The sequence below is a fragment of the Mytilus trossulus genome, chromosome 12 (assembly GCF_036588685.1).
Source record: "Mytilus trossulus isolate FHL-02 chromosome 12, PNRI_Mtr1.1.1.hap1, whole genome shotgun sequence".
NCBI classification, from domain to species: domain Eukaryota; kingdom Metazoa; phylum Mollusca; class Bivalvia; order Mytilida; family Mytilidae; genus Mytilus; species Mytilus trossulus.
Genome location: NC_086384.1, coordinates 9,311,719 through 9,330,165, shown reverse-complemented (window position 1 = coordinate 9,330,165; position 18,447 = coordinate 9,311,719).

Below are 18,447 nucleotides of genomic sequence, written 5' to 3'. Positions count from 1 at the left end.
GCACAGAGCTTTCGTGCCAGATAGAGCAAGCCCAGCACAACTGAAATACCTTTTTGTCATAAATGGTATTAGTGTTCGCTTTAAAATCAGATTTATTTAAAGAGGACCGAAATATAAAATTGTATGAATTTGGTTGTTATTTTAATGCAAGGTATTATACATTTGGCAATCCGATATACTTGTACAAATTTCCGGGATTTTTATGCTCCTTTCTTGCGTAATCACAAACACATTATCGTTGACATATGAATGACTTTTATTTAAAGATTTTTTTTGTGTTATTTTTAATTATTTTTATACTGTTATGACAACCTCGTCCCATTTTATGAGAAATAAATCAAGACATAATCTTGATCTTTTCGCCTTAGCAAGAAAAAAACAATTAGTTTATCAAATTCTTTTTATAAATTGAAGATAATATTTCATGGGAGGTCGAAAACAAAGTGTTGCAGTACGGTGATGATTTATCTCTTGTTTGTCAAGTCGACAATTGCTGTATGGATTCAGCTGGATGGGGGAAATGGACATCAAAAAATGAATTAAATACTATATTCATTGATGTAAAAGATCTAGATTCAGGTGACAGCTAAAAATATGCTGGTGGAACATATCTGAATGGATTTTCTTTGCTTATACGTAATGTTTCAAGCGATGACTTAAATAAAGCATATTCATGTACATATGGATTTCTAGTGAGCCAGAAAAAACTACTTTTGTGGACCGATGCATTCCGCTGTAAGTATAAGTCGAGTAATATAGGATTTATTTGACAATTGCAAGAAGTAGTTTTGGATATACTTATTGAATTTGTTATTTTCTTATATACAACTGTATTATTTAAATAAATGTATATGTCAATGTTCCTCTTGTTGATGGTGATATTCCTGCAGCACCAACTTACGATGTGGATGTATCACAACTTGTTTGTTATGTCCTTTAGTGGTGACGTTTCGGATTTCAATGAACGAAATCCAGGTTTTACTGGTAAATTATTAGCTCAGGGATTGCGTAACCACTTAATTTCTACAGCCATTTTCTTATGTACAAATCGGCGGATTAAACCTAGTGTAATAGCTAGATAAACCTCTGACTTGTATGACAGTAGCATAAAATTCCACCTCTTCCATCTATTTAAACTATACTAGAAAGCTGGCTTAGTGTACAATGAAAGCATTCCGATATAAACGTGTTGTTGTAGAAGAGTATTTTATCTGAATAATAATTGTCTATAAGCATTTACATTTATTTCATGTTTGAAGCGGTACAAATTTGTTAATTTAATTTGATAATTTTACACAAAAAAAAGATTGTGGCAAAGGGGAAGAATATCTGTGGTCTTAGGCCAGAAACGCGAAAATATAGGAACTTACCAGAAAGGAAACAAATAACGGACTTCAGCAAAAGGGAGAGGATACCTTTTATGAAATTCCCAGACATAAAATATTTTACAAAAAATCATCCTACAACAGTTTACAAGCTGTAAATGCATGCGATTTCACGGGTATGTTCTAGTGCATATTAAAACATTAAGCATGACTAATTTCTTATAAAACTTTAAATATACAAAAAACAAGATATTATTCAATCAAAACCGTAGTACAGTCATTGGAAGGTGTAAACGTACAACTATACACCATTACATCATACACCATGTGCCATTAGACCATACACATTACACCTTTGCATCATACACATTTTATCTTAAGGGCTGTATGAATCAAATGGATATAATACACAAAAATACATCGGACGCGGACTTATCTGAAATCTCTTTTAAGTCGGAGCCTCTTGCCTATGTTAGGTTTTTTATGTTTTGATATTAGTTCATTTATATGTTTTGGAGTTTGTTTTGACGTTTATTTTTGCTGAACTTGTATACATTTTTATTTAGGCGCTAGCTCTTTTGTCATGTTGTTGTCTCTTTGACATATTCCCTATTTCCATTCTTAAATCTATTTAGATACGTGTGTGCGTATCCCTAATCTGCATAACTTTTGTACACTCAAGAAATGTGTTTGCTATATATAGTAAATAGATAAAATTTATATATTTCATGAAATTGCAGTGAACGAAGTCCGTTACTCTGTTTCAAAGTTACAAACTTTAAAAAATAAATTGTTGATTGATAGTAAATATATAACGGAACTAAAGATGCAGAAAATTTATTAAGGGACCTTGTCCTTGTTTTAAAGATTAATTTTACATTGACACCGTTTTTCTGTCAAAAACTATAACAAATTAAGGAGGCTCGCGGATATACAATTTTCAGAAAAAAATAAATATCTATTTTTCATTACAATTTTCTTTTCTTACTTTAAGTAATTGTTACTTTATCATAGGGTACAAACATCTTTCCGAAAAATCAATTCGCGTTGGCCCCAGGTGACTTTTAAAATATAGGTATCATTGAAAAGCTCCAAATTATCTGCCTTTGGTGTCAAAATGCCATGTTTTGCATTAAAATTGAAATATCTTTTTTAACTCATCGGGAACCTATATTGTTGATTGTTGTTTTCGAAAAAGCTGAACATAAACTAAATAATTGTAAAATTTAAGTGATTTTTGTAATTAAGTTCTTTTTTTTATTTCGATATTACCCCTATTTCTCCTATTATTTCAACAGAAAAAGGACATTAACAAACATGTATGCTTCTTTAGATGCCAGATTATGAGCGTAAATGTACGGGGACCACATTTTTTTATTTCATTTTTCTATTAAGTATAAGATCAATTTCATTATAGAAAGATATAGTGAAATCCTATATTAAATTTTTTTAAAAATTAGACCCGCGAGCCCCCTTATCATGGATTTTATATTTTTTTTTAAATATAGCCTTCAATATAATATCCAAATTGCGAAAAAAAAAATAAGGGTTAAGATGCCAATTTTTTTACCACACTACATGTATAAATCTGAAGAATTTCGAATATCTTTATAAATAACACAAAATGATGAGCAAACATTCATAACAGAATTTTTATTAATCTTATACTAGCTTATAAAACAAAAAAATATGTCGTTCCATGTTACAGAATACCTTTTCCTTATCCCATCAACAATAATGACTTCGATTTTCGCTACCAGTAATTATCGTACCATCCTTTTAGACTCTTATTTATTCTGTTTTTGTGGAACTATTATGTCACTGGGGAAAAATGAAAGGACACGTTTAATTTCAGGAAAACATGTGAAATTTGCTGTAAACACTCTAAAGAAACGACTAAAGGGGTATAACGGAAATGAATTTTTAGTTTCGTAGACATCACAATTCGACTGTGTTAACGGAATACTTGTTACAAATAAAATCCGAGGAAGATTCAAAACAGAAAGTCAGTTATCAAAAAGCACAATCAAAAGCTCAAACACATTAAGCTAAAAGATAACAACTGTCATATTCCTGACAGGCATTAATTCCCATTTACTAAAAAAAAACAAGGAAGAAACTAAAATTAGTCATACAATAGTCGCGTAAAGTTTGTTAAACTCTTGATCTGCACTGTATAATTTCATCAAATGTGACGTCAAACTCGTTGTTAGTTGAAGTGTTAATTATTTAATTAACACTGGGACATCATTTCACATTTGCTATTATCAAATAAGATTTTTATGGAAGTTGTACTTTTATTACAGCTATTCAATATGTGTAATTGTATTTATTCTGTAGCAAAACCAGATAATCATCATATCAAAGACAATAAACCAGGGAGCATCGGACTTATTTTAGCACTATCATTTTCGTAAGTAGAACTAAAGTACAGTTTATACATATTGCAATGCAAACATGTGCTTGTATTAAATAATGAAATATGATTCTATTGGAAGGTTTAAGCCGATTGCCACTACTTTTGTAAATTTCACACTTATTCATACTATTCAATTTTGTGTTGTTGAAACGTATCATACAATAGAAATGTATACAAAATAATACGACTTTAAAGAAATAAAAATACAAATTAAAACACCAACTCTTAAGGTAAAAACTGCAGTTATTTTCACTTCTTAAGATTCATTTAGAAAATATTAAAGTCCGGGTTAAATTGTCATATACAGCATGTACAGGGTCAAATGATACCATAATGTACGCTGATTTTAAATATTTAATGTCTATAATCAATCAATTTTGTTGAAATAAAGAAAATAATTTGTTACTTTTGGTCTGAAAAATGTCACTTCTAGTATTATTTGATAGCTTACTTGACACTGATTCCGAAAATAGGTGGTTCTTTATACTTTTACATCAAATATGTACAAAAAAAAGCTACTTCTAGTCTACTCAAATTCATTTCCGTTTGGATTTTTAAGCTCATGTAAAGCTCCACCTAAGGAAAAGAGTCCCCTGGCTTTAACGTGTCTAAATATGAATTTATAGCAAAGGTCAAAATCTTAAACGTCAATTTCAACTTTTCCCGTCAACTCAATTTCAAGGTCATAAACCAATGACCTTTAATCAAGTTACCATAGCTCTTTATTATACTTGGTAAATGAGTTATACCAACATACATATAATTTTAAATATAAAAAAGGAGAAAACTCTCGTTTACGGTCAACGTACCCTTACAATCAAAATGTACGTGTTACGACATTTCGCAACTAACAATTAAGTTAAAAAAAATGTCTATATTTTATACGTTTTTTTGCAAAGAAGTATAAAACATCCAAAATAAAATAAAATAAAATTTAGAACGTAAGCTTGACCTTTGACCTTGACCTAATTTTCAATTATTTGGACCAAGGACCTCAAATCCAAAGATACTTGGTCTCTACCACCTAGGTCTCTATCACTTATAGTTTAACATTTAGAAATGCATACCTCTTATATCTAATGCAGAAGAGGAAATAAATCTAATATGGCGTCTCCGGATAGCTTCGCGAAAATGGTCATCCTAATTCTAAGGATGTAACGATCAATTTGGTAAAATAAATTTGCCGTAAACTTTCACGGTTGCGAAGGAGTAGTGGCCACAAGAAAAACAGTGTTTGGGCAGATAACTCTTAAATCGTAAAGTGTTCAGTTGTGGAGTGTTTTATTTTTAAGAGCGTATAGACTGTACGATATATAGTATATTTGAAATATATTAGCGACAACTTATAAAGAAGAACATAACGTGAAAAAAACTCTTTCCACGAAAAAAAGAAAAGACCTTATTATCTGTATAAGTAATTAAACAACTTATAAAGGGTATTTTGTAATAGAACCCGAAAGTATACAGAAAAAGCAACATATTTTGGCAGAGTAAAAATAAAAAGTAGGAAGTTTTGTAGATACGTAATAAAATATCAATATCAATTAAAAAATAAATCTTTACTTGTTTCATTTTCAATTGTGAAGAAAAGCCACTTTGTTAATGCTATTAGAATACGAAATTCAAGAACTTGCACACTAACAAGGGGACAAATCTTCCGGTGGTTTAGCTCACGGAGGCCCTTTTATATGAGTGTATGCCATCATTTGATGTCGGTCGTCATCAGTCATCTGTCCTTGTAAACTATTTCAAAAATCTTCTCCTCTGAAACTGCTGGGCCAATACCTACAAACTTTAACTAAATGTTCTAGTTGATGAATTGTATTCGTAATTTTGATCCATCGACCAACATGGCCGCCATGGCTTAAAATAGAACATATGGGTAAAATGCAGTTTTTGGCTTATATCTCAGAAACTAAAACATTCGGATAAAATCTGACATGTGGTAAAAATGTTTAAAAAGTCAAGATCTATTAGCCATGAAATTGTTCAGACAAACCGAACAACCAATTGCTGGGTTGCTGCCACTAACTAGGTTATTTACAGGACATATTGCAGTTTTGGGTTATTATGTTGATTATTATAGATAAAGATAATACGGTAAAAATGTTTAGTAAATTAAGACCTACAAAAAAGTTTTTATGACCAAAACTGTCAATTTTACACAGGTTGTGTGTGTTTTTTAACTTTAAAAATCTTCTCAAATGAATTTAGTATAAATTTTGTATTTTATATCCTTGTACGTTAATAAACATATAAAGTATGGTTAAAATGGATCATATGGATAGAATGCATGTATTTGCTTTTGAAGAAAAAATGACAGATACCATAATCATTTAAATGTCATTTGTAAGCCACTCATTAATATATATTGAAAAACAAAAATAATCATTGTTGTACGATTTAAGCCAAAAAATAACAGTTGAGCGATTCAGACTCTTGAGAGACTCTTGTTGTATTTTAAAGCTATTTAAAAGCATCATGGCAATGAATAACTTTCCCTTCTTGAATTACATGCTAACGCAACATACCTTACCTATAATACCAGTCAAAAATATATAAACTGATCAAACATTTTTGTCTGTCTAGATTTTTAGCAGTAGCAGGTGTAGTTGTAGTTGTTATATGCATCTTCTTGAAAAAGAAATTCAAATCAGGTAATACTAATAAGATGATAATTGTAAATATACACGGATGTTTAATTAAATGCAATTTCGTGTCCACACGTCGAAGCACTTGAAGAATATTGAAACGATTCAGTTATTTATCGTTGATATGTTTATCTTTCTCGTCGTTGCTTGAACTAATAGTTCAGATACAAATCGCGATCATTTTCATTGGAAATTGTAAATGGCAGTCAGAACATCAGTTGTTCAACCTGTTAGTCAAATGCGTTTTGTTAAAATACACTTTTCATTTTTGTGGGTTTTTGTTGAGAAAAAAAAATGTTTTGGGTGTATACAAACCCCTTTATCACGAAATTTGTTCTACATGCACACGTAAAAAATGCGGTTTTTATCATCGGTTTGAACGTTGTTTCCAAAATATTACGGCTTGTAAATATATAATTTTATTTATATTAAGTTATAAAGGTATACGAGATTGCTAGTAAACACACTTATACACAGCTATGTAAGATTTCACTCGTTAATAGTGACTATCATGTGTTTTTTTGTTATTTGATTTTGTCATTTTATTAGAGACTTTCCGTTACCTCGGAGTTCAGTACTTTTGTGATTTTACTTTTCATTGTGTAGTTCGTGAAACCATTCCTTATTGTATCAAAAGAGACTATTCGAGAAAAAAAACTGTCATATTTTCTAAAGCCCCTTGATCATGTTGATCTGATTCAAATATATATTTGAAAATATACAAGTCGACAACTTTAAGATTGATTGTATGGATTAAAATGTACAAGTAAAAGTTTTTAGTGAGAAATAAATATGTCATCACAATAAAGCATTACAATCAAAATAGTATTTATCATTTTTAATAGGATGTAAACATTTTTTTCTTTTGTAGATAAAGAAAAGAAGAAATGTATACATGACACATTCAGTATGGAAGCACAGTCAGAACAGCTGAATCCAATGGATATTGATAGAAGTATACCAGCAGGTAAACAATTGAAATACTTTTGATAAGCTTACTTTTAAATCAAAAGTGATTTTTTTGTGCTATTCCAATCAACGTTATTATTGATCAATTAAGACAACAAATGAAGGTGCATTCAAATTTCTAAATCACAAAATTATAAGTTAAAAACCATGAAAGCAAAAAATGAACAGTATGAAGGAAAACACATCCATAATGAAATGTTTTTTGTTTTGTTTTTTTTAGTTTCGTGCATACCAAATACAGTAAGTTATCCAAGGTTTGAAAGAAACAATCTTGGAAAAAGCCACGGTAAATATGAAAAAAATCTACAATAAGGTAATATCTAACTGATAAGCTTGCATTTTGTATTAATCGATCAAACTTATCAATTATACCTAAGGATCTTGATTGGCAGAGTTATTTTTTTAAATATACCTAAACAAATAGAAATAAAAGGGAGGGTTGCATACAAATGGGATGATTGTCATTTTGAGGTAAGCCGCATAACATGATACTTCATATAGATATAAGGTGATGTGGTTTAATTGAAGATGAGACAATTATCCATCGAGGTTCAAATGAAGTAGACGTAATCAGTTATAGGCAACCGTACGGCCTTCAACATTGAGAAAAATCAAAACGGTATGATCGGCTATAAAAAGTCCCGACATGAAATATCGAAACAACTCAATTGAGAAAGCCTCGCGGCATAATTTAAGACAACACAATTTACAAAAAAACAGATATAAAAGACATGAATCAATGACAAACACTGAACCTCATCCTCCTGATTTGCGACAGTCATATGAAGAATGTGGCGGGGTTAAATATGTTTGTTAGCGCTAAGCCCTCCATCAACCAAGGAAGTTGTGTATTAAAGGCTTACAAAACAAATTAGGGATGGACAGGTAAGTTTAGTATTGATTTCTAAACATTACTTGCCATAATGCGATTCTAATAACCAAAAAAAATACATATATTGGATGCCCCGTTTAATTCTAAATTTATTTTGCTCTTCTTCCTCAGATTAAGTTAAAATCTTTTTTTAAACTGTATTAGTCGGTAATATCATTTGATTTGAACTGTTTAAATGATTATCTACTTAACTATTGTATTGCTTTGTAGTTATTAACTTTAGTTTATGATCATATTTTCCGATGAAAGTGGATTACACAGTCATGGTTTCAATTACATGTATTGTTATTTTTACGTTAGATTGATATTTTTGTTTAGGAAAACTGGTAGACCAATACTTTTCTGTGTTTTTTATATAATTGTTTTCGTTTGAGTTATTGACAAGCCCTTGTCAACTGATTTGTACGGTTATTTGTTGTATTTTGTATTTTGATGTTTTACCACCTTTAAACTTTAGTTGAAATGAAACTCACAATCATGCTGAACGCTGACAAACATGTTGAACCCTCCTTTCCTATTTATGAACCTTTCCCAAATTATTTGTTTGCAATTAAGTGGTTATTGTTGTGTGCCTTTAGTAAGGTTATGTTTGTGACTTGTTGTTCGTATTATTCAGATTGTTGGGGTTTTTTTTGGGCTTGTTTTTCAGTTTTTTTGAACGAAATATATTATAAAGAACAATATAATATATGTCGTTGTTCATTGATAAACTTTATATGTTGTTCAATAGTTCCCTACACGGAATCACGTTAGGCTCTGGAAGATACATTTTAATTATATAATTATCAATCATAACAAACCTTCTTTATGTTTCATTAAAGCAATATCTTTTTCTTTTAGCGTTTTGTGGTTTCTATCACGTTAGTCATTTTGTTTGTGAATAAAGGGAGAGATTAATGAAACTCCAATCTGACAACCTACATAGCTTAAAACAATTGGATGTACAAAATCAGTTTTTAATGTTTTGTTTGCTCTTTTAAAATAAGCGTATGAATTGTCTTTTTGTTACTGTCTCATGCATGGTTTGTTAATAAACAATTGACATTTAAGATTGTTTAACTGCTTTTTATTCATGTTAGTACCTTTTACTTGTTTATTATGGATTTGAATGACTAGTCATAGAAACTTTATTATTCACTATTTTTACTGAAACAGGATGAAAAATTATAACAAAGCACAAATCTAAATTCAATATCAATTTGATAGGTATATGATTTCTTATAGAAAAAATCAATATGTTTACTTTGCAAATCGGGTATCTGAATTTCCATATAAATCTTTCATACAATTACGAACGAAATTTGTACTTCAAGTAAAGTGACCATATTATAAAAATGTCATTAATCTTCGTCTATATACACAACAAAGTGAAATGATTATGATAATCGTTTATTAGCTTATTACTATCATAGTCCAGTCTATCTAGCATACATTTTATCTTAACCCGAAAGTAATTGCAACAGAAGATTTTAAAGTTTTGATATTTAGCATTAAACCCCACATATACACAGAAAAAGTCCCACAAAATCTAACTTGAGGAAGACTAACAAAATCACTTTTTTAAAATTCCTATGGAAATTTGCATTGAAAAGGGAGATAACTCTTGCAAAAAAGGCAGAAATATCAATACAAATTGATACAAAATTATTACTTTACCGCTTCAATTCACCAGAATGTATTGATTCTTGATTTTAAGCGGTATTTAGAGTATAACAAACAACTCTAAAGGTAGTTTCATATCTTTTATCATTTATTGAATTTTTCAACATGTCAAGGTAAAAAATCTCAACTTTAATCAACATAATTAAGTATGTGTTCTTCTGTTTGTGGTTTAAAGTTTCTTTAGATAAATAAGTTGCTGAAAAAATATCATATACATATATAAACAATATTTCACATTATTTTTTCTAAATGGTCACAAAGCTTCGAAATGCAATATCTTTCATGAAAAATGCACGAAAAAAATAAAACTACCCATAACACTTCGGTTTTATACATTTCATTAGCACAATCATGCTGAACGCTGACAAACATGTTGAACCCTCCTTTCCTATTTATGAACCTTTCCCAAATTATTTGTTTGCAATTAAGTGGTTATTGTTGTGTGCCTTTAGTAAGGTTATGTTTGTGACTTGTTGTTCGTATTATTCAGATTGTTGGGGTTTTTTTTGGGCTTGTTTTTCAGTTTTTTTGAACGAAATATATTATAAAGAACAATATAATATATGTCGTTGTTCATTGATAAACTTTATATGTTGTTCAATAGTTCCCTACACGGAATCACGTTAGGCTCTGGAAGATACATTTTAATTATATAATTATCAATCATAACAAACCTTCTTTATGTTTCATTAAAGCAATATCTTTTTCTTTTAGCGTTTTTTGGTTTCTATCACGTTAGTCATTTTGTTTGTGAATAAAGGGAGAGATTAATGAAACTCCAATCTGACAACCTACATAGCTTAAAACAATTGGATGTACAAAATCAGTTTTTAATGTTTTGTTTGCTCTTTTAAAATAAGCGTATGAATTGTCTTTTTGTTACTGTCTCATGCATGGTTTGTTAATAAACAATTGACATTTAAGATTGTTTAACTGCTTTTTATTCATGTTAGTACCTTTTACTTGTTTATTATGGATTTGAATGACTAGTCATAGAAACTTTATTATTCACTATTTTTACTGAAACAGGATGAAAAATTATAACAAAGCACAAATCTAAATTCAATATCAATTTGATAGGTATATGATTTCTTATAGAAAAAATCAATATGTTTACTTTGCAAATCGGGTATCTGAATTTCCATATAAATCTTTTATACAATTACGAACGAAATTTGTACTTCAAGTAAAGTGACCATATTATAAAAATGTCATTAATCTTCGTCTATATACACAACAAAGTGAAATGATTATGATAATCGTTTTTTAGCTTATTACTATCATAGTCCAGTCTATCTAGCATACATTTTATCTTAACCCAAAAGTAATTGCAACAGAAGATTTAAAAGTTTTTATATTTAGCATTAAACCCCACATATACACAGAAAAAGTCCCACAAAATCTAACTTGAGGAAGACTAACAAAATCACTTTTTTAAAATTCCTATGGAAATTTGCATTGAAAAGGGAGATAACTCTTGCAAAAAAGGCAGAAATATCAATACAAATTGATACAAAATTATTAATTTACCGCTTCAATTCACCAGAATGTATTGATTCTTGATTTTAAGCGGTATTTAGAGTATAACAAACAACTCTAAAGGTAGTTTCATATCTTTTATCATTTATTGAATTTTTCAACATGTCAAGGTACAAAATCTCAACTTTAATCAACATAATTAAGTATGTGTTCTTCTGTTTGTGGTTTAAAGTTTCTTTAGATAAATAAGTTGCTGAAAAAATATCATATACATATATAAACAATAAATAACATTATTTTTTCTAAATGGTCACAAAGCCTCGAAATGCAATATCTTTCATGAAAAATGCACGAAAAAAATAAAACTACCCATAACACTTCGGTTTTATACATTTCATTAGCAGAAGATTATATAATTTAGTCAAATACAAACTTATAACCCATCAAAGTATCATACTTTACATAAATTTCAAGACAAACAACCAAAAACTGACCAAAAAAGACTCCTTTTTGCAAGAGTTATCTCTTCTTCCAATGATAATTTTCATAAGAAATTAAAAATGCTGATTTTGAGTTTTCCTCGAGTTAGATTTTATGGGACTTTTTATGTGTATATAAAGGGCATAATGCTATAGATTAAAACTAATACCTTTTCTGTTGCAATTAGTTTGAGGTTAAATTTTAGATTGACTGGACTATCAAACATACTACTGAATTCAAAGTAAGGATAGTTTATAAATGCACGGAAGCGACTATGCTCGTTTGCGGTAAACGGTTTTTATACCATGTTTCTTATAACAAGTAGTATTATTTAAAGTTCGCACCATAATGACTTTCTGGATCAATCTGCATCAGATGGAAACCACAAATAATGTTTATCTGTATGAATATTTGAAAAGCGCTATATCAAAAGGACATCACAGCCTACTCCAATTAAGGCTTAGGAATGTGAAAAGTAAAATCACAAATATACTGAACTCAAAAGAACATTCAAAAAGGAATTTCCTTAATCAAATAGCAAAGCTAAAACACATCAAAGGAATGGATAACAACTGTCATAGTCCCGACATGGTACAGACATTTGCTTATGTAGAAAACAGCGGATAAAACCTTGTTTTAAAGCTACCTCTCACTTGTGTGACAGTCGCATCATATTCCATTATATTGACAACGAGGTGTGGAAAAACCAAACAGACATTGTTTTACATTGTCTTATCGTAGCCTTTTATAGCTGACTATATGCGGTATCGGCTTTGCTCATTGTTGAAGGCCATACAGTGACCTATAATTGTTAATGCTTGTGTCATTTTGGTCTTTTGTGGATAGTTGTCTCATTGGCAATCATACCACATCTTCTTTTTTATATTAAAGGTGAAAAGGGTAAAAAATAGCATTCCAGCAGTCAACATTATGCTATAATCCTATTCACTATAAAAACAAACAAATTTGTAACAAAGAAGCATAAAATGACATATAAACCAAGTTTTTTTAGCAAAAAGTAAAGACAGGATTATACAAATTTACCATAATACAATCACAATGACGGAATTTATAAGTTCAGAGCCACGTCATATTTGTATCAAAGAAACGTAAAACATCATATGCAATCAAAGCACAATTTAGTAAAAGTAAAAGACAAGCTAGAATAAACATTCTTTTTTACAATAGCACAATAACGGGATGTGTAAGTAACGCTACGTCATTTGTATCAAATTAATACCAAAAGTCATATATAGACAAAGCATATTTGCAAAAATGAAAGACAAACATAGAATTAGTCATTCAGGCATTTGGTATGTTTAGAATTACAAATAACTCTTCATATTGTAGGTGCTGACTCAACTTCAAGTGGAGAAACTTTCAAAACGTGCAAAACGTCATCAGAAGCGAGCTTTCTTCGGCGAACAATCCATGAAGATGAGGAATTGTAAATATTCACATACTTGTAGATTACATCCCCTCTCGTGTTGTACAGTATTGCAGCCTCGTTTTATATCATTGTTTTAACATAAATAGGTTAAACTTTGTAAATTTAGCAGTTTCACAAACCATGCCTACTTTGAGGAGATGTGCAGTATTCGTAGATATTTTGTTTTGTTCACCTTCTGGTTTCCAAATATGATCTTTATGTTGCATTTCGTTCAGATAGACATAACTATGAAAGGTTACCAGTATATATAAATACATATGGATAGCGGCTTAATGTAATACTGAAGAAGCAGTGAAGGGAAGGGCTGTACAGAATTTTTTGTTCAAACTCTTATACTGCGGGACATATAAATGCTGAAAATATGCTTTACAGACAAATATTTTGACCTTTCAAAAAAACAGTATTCCATATTAGCTTTCCATTCTAGGAAATAATTTTGTACAAATTTTCATAGTAAAAATAGCATAGTTAAAGATGTATCAGGAGTTCCAAAGAGAAATTTCTATTGTCTATATTTACAGACGTGAAACCTAATACATGTTATAAGTGTTGAATTAGTTAATGTTGTTCACAGACATTCAACTTATAGGTTGTTTAAACATTTAGTGCCTGTAATTCAGTTGTTTTCGTTAGTATAAGTCTTATTTGATCTATAGTTGCTATAATTTTTCTTCGTTTGCTCTCTAGTCTTTTTTTTTTGCATTAATCCAATATCTTAAATCTTAATTATTATAGTTATACATTTTTTTAAGGCAATAAATTATATGGTCATGTATTGCAATACCTGAATTATACTTTATAAAATAGTACAAGTACATTATGTTTATAACAATATTTCAAAAACCAAGATCGGACTGGCCAGGAGAGAGTACTCATGCATACTACTCTTAAGCATGCTTTTCTTTTCTCAGACTTCAGTAATCACCCGTTCTCAAATCTTCCCAAATGGACTCTCAATTGGCATTCTACCGGCATTCAAATCATCTGAATCTCAACAAATGTTTGTTTTATTTATTTATTATATTCTAAACACTGTGACACGTTTGATGACTTTGAGATTAAAAATTTACAGGTCCTTCAGCCTGTCGATTTTAAACAACTGTAAGTCGAATACTGTAAAAGTACTTTAATTCATTGGTATCAATTTTCGTGGTTTATATGTATATTCAAATGTTCGTGGTTTTTTTTCTATTCGTGGATTTTAGTTTTCAAAAATAAAAATAATAAAGCCTTTAGGAATGAAGGTTACAAATAGTTGAAGGAAATTGCAAAGTATACATTGACCCGTGTAAATCGTAGTGATAATACTTATCCACCCATGATTAAGTGATCAACAGAGTAAAGACCATTAAAGGTGTGAATTAGGTCATAAACATGTCACCTAAAGAATACAGTAACATAAACAAATGCTATAAACGTATCTCGAATTGTCAAATAATTTTCATCAAAATCAAGCCCAGCATGAAATTATTATTTCCCATATGTACGAAAACTATCTATAATACTAAAATTACGAGGTCCAATTTGTCAGCCGTCATCACGTCAAAACGATGAATCAAAGAATTCAACTTTATATACAACTAATATAGTACAATGGTGTTGATTAAAAATTACACCACTCCAGGTCCCTTTGTTTTCCACGTAATTAATATTGCCAATAATTAAGAAGTTCCGGATCGAGTCCGACACCGGTACCAATAGTATATTCACATGTTACCTATTACCTTATCTGTACGTTCCGCATTTGACAGGCACACCATCAAACGTTGTATTTAGAATATTTCTGTATACTGTTTAGTAAAAAATACTCTATTCCAGGCTCTTTTGTTTTCCAAATTATTAATATTATCAATAATTGATAAGTTCCAGGTCGACGGGTTCAAACAGAAAGATTTTGAAAGCAGAGAAAACTGTGCATCAGATGACAATTAAAATAGTAAAATAAGGCATACGCATAGTTATATACTTTAATTCAGTCACGGACCCGCAATATCGCGGGTGTGTTCTAGTGAGGATATAAAATGACCACTTTAGCATACTATCATATCTATACAGGATATCTTACTTTCATCAATCAAAAATATGTTTTGATATGAATAAAAAGAGCAAAAGTTGTACCATTTAGGTTATTAAAGATAATCCTACATGCGGTTGTAGGTCTGTGACTGCTATTAAAGCATTCTCAGATTTGGAGTTATTCGATATATTCTCTATAGATCATAGCAGTAGTCAAACCTATTGATGGGGATCTTTTCATGTCTTGATTTGGACAATGGTTGTTTTATTTCATTGGATACTTTAATTCGTAGATAAAGTCTTCCACGAAAACCACGAAAAATAGGTACCTCAGGAATAAAAGCACTTCCACAGTACTTTTTTTATATTTATGTTTTACGTGATTTGTTTCACAATAGCTTTTTACTACAAAATACATTATTAAAGAAACACTTACGTTCTCTGAAATCGTCAGCATACGTGTCTTTAAAATACTGTATTCAAGTGATGAAGTGTAAGTTTTTTATGAGTGGCCGTTCGTGTCATTGGCGGTATAAAAATACCGTCTGAAATTTAAAAAGCGTTGGTTTTTACTTTCAACGCTTTTGTTTCTACTTTCAACGCGTTGGTTTTACTTTCAACGCGTTGGTTTTACTTTCAACGCGTTGGTTTTACTTTCAACGCATTGGTCTTTACTTTCAACGCGTCGGTTAGTACTATCAACGCTTGGTTTTTTTTATTATCAACGCGTTGATGTTACTTCTAACGAGTTGGTTATCAATATTACCGTGTTGGTCTTCACTTTCAACGCGTTGATTCGTTATCCATACGGTATGAAAAACCAACGCGTTGGTTTTCAATTCAATACGTAAGTTTTGTTCTTTTGTCAACCAATCAAAATGTTTGTTACAAAGTATTTTCTAAAAATATCTAGACACAGTTACAAATGTATGTGCATTTTTGCTATAACTAGTATGTACAACTCCTCAAGACACGCTGAAATACTACTAGCAGTTGACAGAGCTTGGTGCAAAATATGTAGAAATACACATGAAATACCTCTACCACCAAAAATAGACTTCGTAATAATACTTCAGTACATTATATACAATAATGAATCTGAATTAGATAAGTTGGTATTTAGACAGACATGTTGTGTATTAATAGGAGCTCCAATGACCTATGATACAATGTAAATACAAAATCAATAAAATAAGGAGTGGATAAATAAAGGCGGCAGTGTTGTACCGCTGTGAGATGTTAAACAATTTCAAAAATTAACCATAACCTTCAACAAAAGGCCGCCATATAAAATAATATAAGGTTTATGAAAATAATTCGGCGGTAAGGTATACAGGTTTTTTTCCATTTATTTTCATATTAGCTAGAAGTATAGTAGAGAGTTGCGATTTATAAGACACCTGTTTATTCTATCGAAAGTTAGGAGTTTCTTACCTTTATTGTTTTGGATTTTTTTAACTTTTTTTTATTCATTTGTATATATATATATATTTGGGAGTTTAGTTTGGCGTTGATATAGTATAGATTATTATTTAGAGGACGGCTGAAGCCTCATTCATGTGCGAGATTTATTCTTGTCTGTTTTCTGCTCTTCCGAACATTCCCCTCATCAAGTTTCTATTCTTAATTACACATTTAATAACTTGTTCCCAAACAGTCTCATTCCAAAGTGATAATATCATTTTGTGTTATATTATTACAGTGGGAGCAGAAATCTTGTAGACAACACATATTCCAATGAAGAGGAAGAATGCAAAAAACATCTTCACGATGAACAGATGCGTAACAAGATGGAATATTACGTTCCTAGCTGAGATTAAGACGTACAGCAATTATACCTTGAGGGTTTCACGTGATCATATAATTGGAAAATAATAATTGGTGGAAAATTAATTACGAACAGGAGATATTTGACATATTATGTATTGTTTGTAAAAATATAACTGAAAACTGCTTTAAGTGCACATGGTTAACATTGCATACAAAGTAAATTTTCCATATCATTTTTATCTGTGTTTCTGGATGTAAAGGGCATTGTTCATGTTGTTTTAAAGTAGTCACATCATTTATTGGTTATTTGTTTGAGTTCATATTAAAAAAATGTTTAATCAATTTAATTGTTTCAATTCCTTAGTTGCATTGTAATCATATTGTGTACAACCAAAAGCTTTTCTTAAGTTTATTCATCACTTCGTAAGATTCAAGTGTTCAAAGTTAATTTGTTTTATCTTTTGTTTAACTGGACATACAATTTTAACTTCATCTACAGTAAAAAAAAAATCCTTTGGAAATTATCTATTTTTTTGTAAACAGAATCCGAAGGAACTCGTACTATAAACGACCACGCATTGACTCGATTCATTATTTGATCCTTTAATTAATCATCTGATTTGCTCGAGAAACTTCTGATTCAACAGATAAACAGTATGGACCACAGGCACTTGTCTCAGAAGGTTTTTTTCCTATATACCTTAAACTAACACAAACTTAACTTGCATTTAAAAAAAATGTCAAGTGGTGACGAAATTCCGCTAAATGCCGCTTTCTAGGCTGTCAACTCCCCTAAAACATGTTAAATCGTAAATCTAAATTGATTTATCTTTACAATAGTGTATAACACGCCTACAGTTGTTGTCGGAATCATCCGTAGCAACCCTATCCTTTTAAAGCTGACTATGCGGTATGGGTTTTTGTACATTATTGAAGGCCATACGATGACTTATATTTGTTAATTTTTGTGCTGTTTTGGCCTCTTGAGGAGAGTTGTCTCATTGACATTCATTCCACATCTTCTTTTTTTTTATATCTAAAAATATTCGATTATTTTGGCATTAATGTTTACCATATAGATACAACTGAATGTTTTCGTCGTGGAAAAGGAATTAAGTATTTACTACTGCTTACGACAATGACGATAACAAATATTCGAACACACTCCGGCATTAGCGAAACAGTAAATTAATCAGACATTAATAAAACTGTTAATTTGTCATATAAAAGCAAAGCAGTAAAATAAATTGAACTCCTCAGATCTTCAAGGTAGTTAATAGTTATCAAAGGTACCAGGATTATAATTAAGTTCGCCAGACGCGCGTTTCGTCTAC